Source organism: Xyrauchen texanus, chromosome 9, assembly GCF_025860055.1.
Source record: "Xyrauchen texanus isolate HMW12.3.18 chromosome 9, RBS_HiC_50CHRs, whole genome shotgun sequence".
NCBI classification, from domain to species: domain Eukaryota; kingdom Metazoa; phylum Chordata; class Actinopteri; order Cypriniformes; family Catostomidae; genus Xyrauchen; species Xyrauchen texanus.
The window spans coordinates 39,066,669-39,080,450 of record NC_068284.1 but is presented as its reverse complement, the minus strand read 5'-3'; the positions used below and the strand labels follow the sequence as shown (position 1 = coordinate 39,080,450).

General features: G+C 36.4%; 1 protein-coding gene across 2 annotated transcripts in view; it reads right to left on the bottom strand.

Moving 5' to 3' along the window:
- Positions 1-13,782, bottom strand: part of LOC127649294 (partitioning defective 3 homolog) — a 119,379-nt gene that overhangs the window by 21,612 nt on the left and 83,985 nt on the right. The window lies entirely within an intron of this gene.

The following is a 13,782-nucleotide window of genomic DNA, read 5'->3' as shown; positions in this document are numbered from 1 at the left end:
GCAATAATTATGTGCAAATCACAGTTTAGTCTATTTATCCAACATACAATCCCTCTTCTGCCATTACATTCCCTTGCATCTGTATATAACATTTGAATTTGTATATTGTACATGCATACATATATTACACACACACACACACATATATATATTATTATTATAATTGTTTTGGAATTCCAATTAATACGAAATTAACAAAATGCAGTGACCGATGTCAGTGACTGTTTTTTACTAGTTGAAATTCTATTTTTGATATCAGGAATGGGTATTTCTGCAAGTAATGACTTTTATGAATGAATGTTTTCACTATTAGTAATTCCATATCTGATATAAAGAATTAGCATTTTAACTAGTGAAAATTTAATGTTTTTTTTTTTTTTTTTATTATTATTGTTTAAAAAAAAAAAACTTAATTCACTGTAACTTTATTGTTAAAAATTTCACTCCTTTTCAATTTCTTTTCAGACATGCAAGGACAGGATGCTGGATTTCAGTACTGCCTGCTTCAATTAACGATTGGTGAGTCATTAAGTCTTGATAATTTTAGAGCTGTCAAGGCTTTAATTGTGGTTCCACACAGTACAGAACTCTGAAACACCTCACGCTTCGTGTTAATAAAGCGTTTAACTCAGCATTTGACTTTTAGAGTGTCGAGTTACTCAGCCCTAAAGGGGACACATGTCCGTTTGCACAGTAGGAAAACATCTCTATAAGGGTTTGGAGGTTATAGTGAGTATCTGTTTAAGTGAGGGTGCTATGTTGATTTCAGAGGAGCTGTTAATTTGAAACATACGGGTGCACAAACTATTTAGGCAGTGTGTGAGGAATGAGTCTTGTGGCCCATTGAGCCTTCAGTTTAAGTCTCATCAAAGAATGACCTTCTCACACACACACACACACACACACACACACACACACACACACACGGTCCAAAGGTGCATTTTAAATCTATGTGGGATCTGTCATATAATCACCTCCAGAGACCATTACAGCTCACACACAAACAGAGTTCTGTGTGTGTGTGTGTAGATAAACAGTTATGACTGATATCAGCACTGTTAGAGTCAGTGTGGTTCAGCTCCCATGAGACAATGCGTAGCAAAGGTGCAGTTATACTTCACCTTTGAAGATACGTGAGTGTGTTTGTGTGTGTGTGTGTGTGTGTGTGTGTGTGTGTGTGTGAGTGTGTGTGTGCAATGTCTGTTATGTGAGTGTTTTTGAAACACATGTGGTCATCACTCACTTTTAGACCAATTAGTATTTTATAAATCAAAAACAGCTTTAGATTGTGTCTGTATCTGTTTTTTGAAACCAAGGGCAGCAGTCCTGAACATACACATTTTTATAAACTGACTCTAGACTGTTGTAAATCATGAAAACAGCATAAGCCCGAGTATGACTACCAGAGGTTGGTGCTAAACTTGATGAATGTGAGAAATTCTCAAATATCTAGAAATAAGAGAAAGCTTAATTTAATGATTATAACTCAATATCCTCCAGCGTGAGAGACTGAGTTAGCCACACAGCAGTATATAGACTTAAATATACTCTCCAGGGGACAATATGAGCTTTTGGAGCAAGCAAAGTGACATTTCCGCAAATATGCCTGTCAACACTGCTTCCTGGACAGGATTTTGTGTGTGTATGTGTGTGTGTGTGTGTGTGTCAGAGAAAAAAGACTGAGGCACTGGGGCAATGTTATCAGGAAAACAACTGTCCATGGAACAACTAAAAAAGACAGACTTATTTTAACCAAATAGAGATCTACATACATCTACAGTCCACTTAAAAATAAATAAATAAATAAAAGTATTATGGCATAGTACTATGGTTTTTCAGACCAGATGTTTTAATATTTCATGCAACTTCCCTGTTATACTGTATGAATGTTGTTATCATAATATACATCAAAGTACCATGGTATTGCCATATGACACTATCATGTACCATGATATCACCACAGTACTTTTAATTAAGTGCAAGATGAGATTATATGGTCCGCACTGTTCTGTACATGTTAAGCAAACTCAGAATAATACCAATTTAGAGTCTTCATCCCTCCCAAAACCTTTTGTGGTTCCTATAGTTACAGAAGAGTATAATATGGGTAAATGGTGCATGGTTTCCATGGTCACTGCCAGGTGTAAATGGACAGATAGTTAGATGTGGTTACCATGGTTACAGTGCTGTGCATTGTGGGCAAAAAGCTTTTGATAACGTGAGACCAAAAATAATACTAATGGACTGGATCCTAAGAGAGCAGTGTGTGTGTGTGTGTGTGTGTGATATATATATATATATAGAGTGACTCTTAATAGTATTAATCCTGTGCATTTAAAGGAGTTGGAACTTATTGATTCTTCATTACTCCTGCTAACAGAAGCACGTTCTAGAATGTGTGTGTGTGAGTGAGTCTGATCAATACTACTAGTGATTCCAAAATAGTACCAGAAATCTGATCATAAGTTTTGTTGAACAGATAAATATCTATCAAAATGCCTTACATGGTAGCGAGTTTTCACACACAGAAACATATGGGAGACAGGGGCTAGCTGTCACAGGGGAAAGTTGTCACAAGGGTTTTATCACAGTAACTGTTAAATTTGGAGTCCAACAGTGCAAAGGTATGTTTTCTCTAGCAGAGGTTTCACAAGTTAGTTCAAACACTTATTTCAAATCACTCTTAAATTAGAATCATTTTTGGGAATTCCAGCCTCCAGAGTAAATTATCACCATCATCATATTTTTGTTATAGCTCATGGGTAAACAAGTGGACATAAACAAATCACACTGGCATACAGTCAGGCAAGAGTCAACTATATTATAAATGCAGAATTTTACCAAAAGGTTTAAATGTGTTATTTTTTCAGGGTTTTTCAGGAAAGTCGGTTCTGGGCTTTTTTTCCACATTATTATGGGTGCAAGTTTTCATGTGTTTTAAATGTAAAAACGTTATACAATTTATGAATGACAATATTTGTTGAACAAAACAATGTTTTGATGTTTATGCATGTTCCCTTTTCCATTTGTGTTGTTTCATTAATCGTTTTGTGGTTTATAACTGATGTACTTCTAATTAGCTGAAAGGCCTATAATAGGGCTGGGTGATATGGCCACACAAATTATATATAAATATTTTTCATCTTATTGACATTCAATAAATATCACAATACTTATGTATTAGCTCTTAAACTACTCAAATGTTATTCTCTTTATAATTTTATCCAAACAGGCATTGTAGCCAAGGAGTTAATGGGGGATGGTGACCCCTCAATGTTCACATACAGTGTGAACTCTTTGAATTTACATGCATTTATGTATAAATTTGTCTTTAAATCTGGTTTGAACTTCATCCAAGTACAAATAATGAACAAACTTAATTTGTTTTAACTAATAACGCACATTGTTTTGTATTGTTCTTGTACATATTAAATACATCATTCATTCATAGTGTAAGTTGGGAAAAGGTATGTGAACCCTTAAGCTAATGACGTCAACAAAATCTAATTAGATTCAGGAGTTGGCAAACCTGGCATCCAATTGATGAAATGAGAATGGAGGTTTGGGTTAGAGCTACTTTGACTTATAAAAACACTCAAACATTCTGAATTTGCAATTCACAAGAACCATCTGTTGACATGGACCATGCCTTGCAAAAAAAAAGTTCTCAGAAGACCTACAATCAAGAATTGTTGCTCTGCATAAACCTGGAAAATGTTACAAAGTTACCTCAAAGAGCTTAATATTCATCTGTCCACAATTAGACAAACTATCACTAAATGGAGCAGATTAAGAACTGTGGCTACTCTCCCTAGAAGTGGCCGTCCAGCCAAGATGACTCAAAGGGCACAGAATGCTCAATGTGGTAAAAAGAACCTTAGAGTGACAGCTAAATACTTATTTGTGATGAACATTTTTATTGATGTTCAAAGAAAAACAAAACATATATACAATGAATCAACATTAACTCGCGCTACTACCCCTCCCCAATCAAGAATCCCAGTGATCTTACATTAAGTACACACGATATACAGAGAATAAAAAAAATATATACATAATAATATACACAGACATACACATACACACACACATAAACATACAACTCTAAACTATACCTCTCTCTCCACAGACCCACTTCGAGAGCCTCCCAAAAACATCAAATATCTACCCCATTTCCCATTCCCTGAATGCAAACTAAAACAATAATGACTCCTCCTAATTTATCTTTAATCTGTTTGAGATATTTGAATTGTAGATGTTTATTTATCAATATAATGACTACCCTGAACTTAACTGAGCCAGCACTAAAGAAAACATGTCCCCCCCATATCTTCCCAAAATTTTCAAAAAAACTCTCTTGAAGAAACACAATATCATATTTCTTATGCTTTTTATAGGGTGCTCCAACCCATTCACATTCCACGTGGAGAAAGATAACCCACTCATATTAACATTTGACATTTTGATATAATAGAAGAAATAAATTGTGTCAAAAACAAGATTATACAGACCACATTCCCCATTAGTGCAACAATCAAACCCTGAACTCCCCCACCCGAACCAAACAAACAGAAAAAAAGAAAAACGTGCGCAATAACCCTGCACACGACAGCGTCAACCGGCGTCAATCCCTCTAAACTCAAATGGTCCATGTTCATCTACGAGAACTAACGTCAACGTTGCCATCGGATTGGTCAATTTTGCCTCACAAATTTGTTTTCTTTTATGGGTAGGATTAGGGTTTGGGTTGCAATTATGAATAGCTTTAAATGAAACAATTGAAAACTATGGCATGTTTGCATTTAGATATTAAACACGTTGTGTGTGCGTATATGTATGAAAGAAAGAGAATACATAGGTACACAGAAATTGGCACATACACATCACTCACTTTTAAAAGATATACAAAAAACGCACTGCTAACCGCCGCACACAGGCTGAGAGCTTGCCCTCCAAGTGCATCTTATTCAAATTAGGCTCATATTTATATTCAGTCATGATAAGTTATGCTGTACAAATTTAAAGACCTAATGGCTCATTCATCTGATTGACACATTCTACAGCAGCCATTAACAACAAACAGTGAGATAATATTTCTAAGCTAATGTCTCATAAAGGCACACAGACAGAGCTCACAGCATGACAAAGGGTGAACTCCTACAATGGAACCAATTAAATCTGAACATGTAGCCATGCATGTGCCGGGACAGTTTTAATGTCACACTGGAGTCACTTTCTCCCTCTGAAATATAAAAATGTCTCACACCAGTAAAATCTGTCTCCAGTTTAACACAGGTTTCACTGAAACCTCTGACTGCTGAAAAATGTCCTTTAATAAGGTGAACTAGAGAGTGACTCAACTGCAGTGTGGAAATACAACGGTGCCAAAAAAAAAAAAAAAAAGGGAAAACTTTTCTGTCATAATGTACTCACCCTCATGTGGTTTGAACCATCAAATGCACTAAAGTGGTACCAATTTAAGCCAAATGAACGTTTTATAAGTCTAAGTGGGAGGATGACTAATTGAAGGATATGGTCCCTGTAGTTAGCAATTTCATTACAATGGGCATTAAATCGCTTAAACGCTTGTCCTCCTCAATATTAATCGTGGCGATCCACTTTGCTACAACAACCGTGAAGCCGCATTTACATGATCACCACCGCTTTGAATGTTACAAGAAAAGTGCATGCAAAGAATGTCTTGTTTTGCTTTTAACACTGGCACTGTCCAACGTAATTCATCCGAATTGTCCAGTAGGACAGATACGACGCCAAGGAAATGTTGATGCTTCACAGCCGGTCATGTGAATGCAGCATATCACAAGTCCCATCTGGGTTTGTTTTGTATAAATAATAACCGTTAATAGGTCCTTTCTCCATCACTTGATCATTGACATGGAATCGCTGTTTTTTTGTGGTGTGTATGCCATTGTAATGTCCCAAGACACATTGCAATGTTTCCGCCATATTCCATCCAGTGTTTAGTGCTCACACTGAGCTGAATGAATGTCAGAATCTAATGTGAAAATTGGTAACATTTACATTAGGACTTTCACTGAATAATTACTTTATTTTTTCATCTGTTCCTTACGTAAAGCTTATGGCTTCAGAATATAGTGCACAAGTTGTATGGACTAATTGTGCTTTTTATTTGTTGTCCTTTTTGGAACTTGATATCCAATAATCACTGTCTAACTTTGTTGCAAGGAAAAGAACAGCCTGGACTTTCTGCTAAACAAAAACCTGTGCTCCACACACAAAAAAGGGTTCTAATTAATATACGGTAAGTAAATGATGACAGAATTTTCATTTTTGGGTGAACTACAACTTTAACTGATCAGCTCAATAACAGTAGTTCTCTCTTTCTCTCTATGCACATACACTAAGAGCTAGTACCTTCACTAGAAGTCAAATACAGAGGAGCTGCACCCTGAAAGAAACAGAAACAGCGGAAAAAGAAAGGGGAGGTGTAAGTTCTCAACAGAACAATGTTCTGTCAAAAAAGTAGGTCATCATGTTTAAGGGTCAGAGAGAGGGTGTCCATTTAATTCAACTGAGCTAAAAACTCCCTCTCCAAAACACACACACACACACACACACACACACACACACACACACACACACACACACACACACACAAGAAACAAGTGAGCTTCCAATCACACCAATCAACACATCAGAGCTTTGTAATGTGAGTATGGCACAATACAAGCTGTAGAGTCAAGGTGGAGCCGTGGAATAGTGGTTAGCATGCCTTACAAATTTAGCTGTGGTGCTCATTTGCGTGATATATGTTCGAGTTCAGCCTGCCCCACGCCTGGTGAGCAGCATTACAATTTACAGGAATATTTCACCAACAATTTAAGTTCTCTCATCATTTACTCACTCTCATGCCATCCCAGATGTGTATGAATTTCTTTCTTCTGCGGAACACAAACAAAGATCTTTTAGAAGAAGATCTCAGCTCTGTAGGTCCATACAACACAAATAAATGGAGACCAAACTTTTAAAGCTCTGAAAAGCACATAAAGGCAGCAGAAAAGTAATCCATAAGACTTCATTGGTTTAATCCATGTCTTTTGAAGCAATACAGCAATCAGTTTTAGGTGAGAACAGACCAAAATGTAACTCATTTTCACTATAAATCAGTCGCCTTGGTGATCATAATTTCAAGCCCGAAGCAAGTGTTAGATGGTGCTAGGCAGTATAATCGAGGTTGAAATCATGAGTGCCAAGCCGATGTCAAGATTTATAGTGAAAATGTGTTACATTTTGCTCTGTTCTCACCTAAAACCGATTGGATCACTTCAGAAGACATGGATTAGAATACTGGAGTAATATGGATTACTTTTATGCTGCCTTTAAGTGTTTTTTGGATCGTGAACCTTTAGGTCCCAAATCACTTGCATTATATGGACCTACAGAGCTGAGATAATTTTCTAAAAATACTAATTTGCATCTGCAGAAGAAAGTAAGTCATACACATCTGGGGTAGCATGAGTGCGAGTAAATAATGAGAGAATTTTGCGTAAACTATTCCTTTAAGAAACCACACAAAACAAGGTTATATGTCTCAGTGGAACATTAAACTTTTAACACAATGGTTCTCAACCAGGGGGTCGAGACCCACTAGGGGGCCTCAGCACACTTCCAGGTGGGCCTCAAGGTCTCTTAAAATGCCGCGAAACACTGCCCTAACCTACCCCTAAACCTACAAATTACAGAAACTATTTAACATTTTTAGACATTTTATACATTATTTAGTGAGAAAACTCTTGGTAATTTTCTCAGAAATAAATCAACATACAAAAGGGTAATGAGTTCCATATTATGATGTATGTCTTCTGATCCTTTCATCATTATAGGATCTAACGTGGCCCACATGAGAAATGGCTAAACTACCAGAGCTTTAAGTCTTTATCAATGTCACCTCATTACTGTTCATTTCAAAACTTCAAACCACAATCAGACACAAACTCTTAAGCGGCTGAAACCACAGACCAGCAGCAACAACAAACACAACCTCCCTCAGCAGATCTTTCCTAAACAAACCGTAAAAGAACTGCAGTGTCTAGAATATCAGCTGTGTTATGTTCAGGGATTTAATAGCTTCCAATATAAACTTAAAGGGAGAATATGTTTTTTTATGAAGTACTAAATAGACATACTCTAAATTTTCACAATGGAGTGCTCCCTCCCCATCCCACAAAGACCATTTTTATAGAAACTGAGCAGCAAATATTGTCCTTTATTGAACCGAACAGCAAATCCAAAATGCGCAAACATGGTATTTCACATGCGAAGAGATGGCCATTACGACTGAGGACATTTAGATAAATAAGTCATAAAGGTGAAGTTGCAAAAGGCTGTTTAATTGTGGTGGTGGAAATTTATCACTTAAAACTGAATAATTGCTTTTGGTTCAAGAAACATTGACTAACTTAAGTGGACTTTAAAGGTGATGTGTTTATCTTTATGTAAAAAAAAAAAAAACTCCTATCCGATATTATTGTGTAGAGATAACACATTGTCCATTCGTAAGAGCTATTGAAATTTTGCTCTTCGGTTTGAGCATCCCAACACAGCAATATTGCCTAAACAAATTGCACAGGTTTGGGGTGGGACAATCTGTTTGTCCAAGTGTTCAGGAAACCTGTAAGTAAACAGTCACTTTTACAGTTCCATTTGATGAAGCTAGAAGAGCAGAAATGACACACTTCAACTTCAAATGGAAAAAATAAAATGCTACAAAAGTGTAAAATATGCCAACTTTAAATGGAAATCAATCTGTTATCCACCTCTGCAGTTAATAAAGGTTGTCTTTCTCTACAGTATCACATCTAAATTCAGCTACTGCTCATTCCTCTCCTCTTTACTTGTTTATTTCTTTTAATTAGCATTGGTGTCACACTTTCTTTATCCATTTGTAAGCTGCGAGTTTGTTTCTGACGCTTTGGTTTTTCTTAATCCCTGCTTTTTCCACACAGCCTGCCAGGGAATGCTGATAATGAGCTTAAACTTGTGTGTGTGTATGTGTGCGAGTTCTCAGCGTGAATGCTTTGGGATTAGTCAGATGTTTACCCTCTATGAGTGTCTGGCTGCTTTAATTGGCCTCTGCAACATTCATACTTTAAAATTCCCTACAGGACTCATAGTCAACTCAGCCAGAGACACACACACACACACACACACACATACACACACACACACACACACAAACACACACACACAAACTAAACTAAACTCATTCGGCAGCTCAGTTGTACACGAGGTGCGAGGAATGCTGATAACATGGGGGTTCCATCACTGTGGATTGGAAGCCAGGCAACTGTACAGTGGCCCCATGGTCATCATCTCTGATTAGAAGAGCCAGAACCAGCCAACCCCCAACTTTTAGCCCTCATCCCCAATGGGTCATCTTAAAATATGTAGCCTACTTCTGTTGGCTGGCATTTGAAAGCACTTCTGATGCATTCATTTGCTGTAGTTAAGCAAACATTACATTTCAGTATTCTAGTGTATGTACAAAGTTATCAAATAAATTGTCACATGTTCATTTGTGCGTGTGAAGTGGGTGGAGTCACACATTTTATTTTGATTGCTTAGAGACAGAGCAAATCAATATTTTATTGACAATTGTAATAGTTTAAATTACATTATACATTTGATTTGTAATTGTATCTAGATGTTAAATTGCCGTTTTGACATCAAGAAGAAGAGCTCTATTTCAGTCTTGATCTCCAGATTAATTATGAACTAATATCCAAAACTTAAAAAATACAAATAAAATCAGAGCAAACCTAAAGTATAACTGACTATATAGAGCACAACAGTGCCCGCCCATTTAAGCCATTTTGGAATAATGTTTTCCGTAGGAATTTCATAAAGTTGTTCATAAAAGAGTTGTAAGCCATGAACCAAACCAACGAGGCGAATCACAATATTACAGACTTTGATTTGAAGCAAAAACAATTACTTCAAAATCTGATAAAAATACAATAGAAGACTGTACTTAACGTCTTTCTTGAGGGAATTAACTACAATCCCATAAAGCACAGCGAGTGATGTTATCGAATTAAAAACAATCGAATATTTTTAAACTATTGATATATAGTTGTTGATTATAAGGTTAGAAACAATATTTGTAAAGTTAATTGTAAAACATTCATATATATAGAAATATAAAAGTAGTTTGAGAGTGTAGGGAGACCGAATTGATTGTGTCAGTCACAGTGTGTCATGGAAGTGGGTGTTTTTAAAAAATTTACAAGTTTTACACTATAACTAGCTAATGGCTCTGATGTGCATAGGACGTGCTCACATATCTCACTCTCAAATCTATAGATGTCAATTTAATAAAACAGTTGAGAATCAGATCCAAGCAAAATCCCTCGGCTCAAAAGGGAGGGTTCAGTAGTGGAAGTGAATGAGCGAGACTGCGCTTAATTCATTTAAATGGCACGTCTTAGATGCACACAGTAACAGGCATACATAACTCTCACTGATCCTTCCATTTACAAATAAAATCCTCTTGAACAAAAACACACTCATACAAACAGATCACAAGCGCACATAGATTATACAGATTATAACTCAAAGATCACAAACATACAAATATTCACATGGAAAACGTATGCAGACTTCAGAGAGAGAGAGAGAGAGAGAGAGAGAGAGAGAGAGAGAGAGAGAGAGAGAGAGAGAGAGAGAGAGAGAGAGATGCCAGCCAGAATGATAGGACTATTCTTATTCTAGGTCAGATGCTGTGTGTGTGTGTCCTGCTAGAACAGTGATGTTGTAAAAATGGCACACCATGACCGTTATTGTTGAATTTCCACAGTGACATCTTTCAAAATTGAACTCTGGCACTGTTCTGAGGGTTCTGCATCTAAAGCATTTGCTGGATTGATTGTGAATGTGAACTGTGCCTTTCAACATTTGTGCAAGAGTTCACACAAAACATTTTTACAAGGAAAAGGCAGTAAAAGGAAGATGTGTAATTTTGACTGTAAGGTGTCAAAATATGACTTCTCCAATGGCTGTTTCGATTTACTTGAGAGTATAATTTCTGAAAATATTGTGAATAATCGAGGGAAACCACGTAAAACTGATAGAATTAGTAACTATACATACATTTTTACAAAATGACTGTTTTGTGGTTTCCAGGTGAAATGAACACAAGAGGTGCCAAAACAACGACTTTTATTAATTTTCACACAAATCACATTTCGCAAGCCAAAAATTTCACAGATGTATCACAAAATGACATTATTGCTTCAGCAATTGTTTTTCATGTCAAATTAGCTTTTTATGAAACAACCAGAATGTTTTGGTTTAATGTTTAGGTTAGGCAAGTAGGTGCAAAAATGTCACCACAGTCAGAATTTTAATTAAATCTGGCTGAAAACTGACCACCCTTACTAGTTAAAAAAAAAAAAATATTTCCTTCAAATTTACAAATGTCAAATGGTATGTGTATAATATCTTGCATATTAATTAGTGGTGCACCGATCAGGATAACGATCCCGATTTTTTTAAAGTGTCAATAGCCACACTTTTGCAAGTTATATGCTGCAGTTATATGCTTATACCCCACAAAGTACAATTACATTAATTGTGAATTGCTAACATTTATTTTTATTGAAAACAGTAATGAATAGTTATGGTGTCACTACCAATGGTCATTTTGACATATTGGCAACCAGTAACGACCATGAGAAAATTACACACAGCAGAGATATGTTCAAAAATAAGAGAGATATATCCATTACAAGCTCCAAAAACTGCCCAAGTGAGAAATCATTAGTATCTATGATTTGATTACCGCCTTTGGCGTTTTGTTGTACAACATTTCACTAATTATTAAGCCAATGTGTGAAGATGTGGTGCTGTTAAGGTTAAAATGTAATTGACGTTATTAGTGGAATTGCAACCAACATTAATCTTATTTAAATGGTGATCCACACAGAATAGCACTGGGATGAGTGTGTATGTTTGACACTGAGAGAATACCATTACCATAATAACTCTTAAAAATGGGCAACTTAATATTCATACACATGTAATGTTTTTTTTTTTATTAACGGTAATATTCATCTGAATTGCAGCATGTCTGATATTTTTAGTTTGCGAATGCTTAGAACTGCCAACAACTCCACAGGGCACACTATATTCTTCAAGGGCTGAGCATGCGCTCATTCATTAGAGTACCAGTGTATGTTTGATTCCCTGCGTGATGCAAAAAAAAAAAAAAAGATCACCCTGAATTCCTTGAAATATTTCTGATTACAGTAACAAGTTAATGTTCGGATTTGCTCTGTGGACAAAAGAGCTAGCTTGTTGTCACTTTTGTGACACTGCTGTAAAACTTCATGTAGATGTCATGATCATCATCATGGCACAGGGTGACATTATAACTTCAATCCATCATCTAAACACGCTAAAACATGTCATGATGCAGGAAATAGTTTGGAGGACTCCCATGGCACATATCGGCATACAAATATTTGCTATTTGGCTCAGTTGCTGAAACAAACTGCAAGGGAAGTGGTCTCAGACTAAAACTGATTGGCTGCAATGCCGACAACAGGAAACGTAAAGATCACTCTATGCAATACCCCACTAATTCTGATTTAACACACACACATACACAAAATTTCCATCTAAAACCCATAAACCCACACACACCCACCCACCGCATTGTGCCCAGTTGAAGATCCACTTCCACATCCAGATTCTGAGGATTATTCCCACAGTTCCATACCCTGTATCTCACTGTGGAATGACACCCACTTCCTGTTCCCTGAGGGTTCTTACAGGAACTGGCCTTCCTGTCTCTCTCTGCCTTTGTTTATTTTACTCTCAAGAAAACATGCAAACCCAAACAAAACATTATCACAAATTGAGTTTCCTTGAGACTGCTTTCAACACTTTATATAACTTAAGGAGTTACATTCTCAGACACAATGAGCAGTCAAAAACTAGTTTTAAGTTTAGAATAGTGTCTTGATCTAGTTTTAAAGGAATTATCTGAGTTCAATACAAGTTAAAGCTGAAGTGTATAATTTCTGCTCCACTGAACGAAATTCTTAACAAATATGCCCCCGGTCTGCTGTTGATCAAACAAACGAGTAGACCCACCCCCAACTCACTCCATTTGTTGAGTCAATGTTGTTGTGTCCGGCTGGACAGGCTGCTCAAACAAACAGAGGAATTTTTATAGCACCACAGAGACACAGTGTTTAGTGTTTACAAGGAAATAAACCTATGGCTTACTTTTAATTGTCTCTGCATATTAAGCTGGGATAGGAGAACATACTGTAACACTAAAAAAGTTACATACTTCAGCTTTAATGGTGCCTTCATAAGATATCAGAATTATCGTAAATACAAGTTTCCCATTCAGAAGTTGCACATGAACCCTCAAGTCGTAATTACAACCAGGAAACTCTGAGAATTTTGATACCCAAGTTTCTGGAGGTGTGAGGTGGTGTAAACAAAAAAACTAAATAAGGGCCAGAGTAATATTTTTATAATATTACTAACATAAACATAAATTAAGAAACACATGTACTGTATTATTTGACCTGTGAAGTTGTCTAAATTGTCATTTTTGCAGTGGGACACCTATTCTAAGTGGGTGAACTTCTAGCTTTTTTTCACTGATGCAATCCTGTGGGTGAATTCAAAATAATTAAAGCCTCTTTCAAAGCTGTGATAACGTTCATTCCATTAAAAAAAAAAAAAAAAAGGTCGGGTTTTCAATCACAAAAGATATTAAAGGTC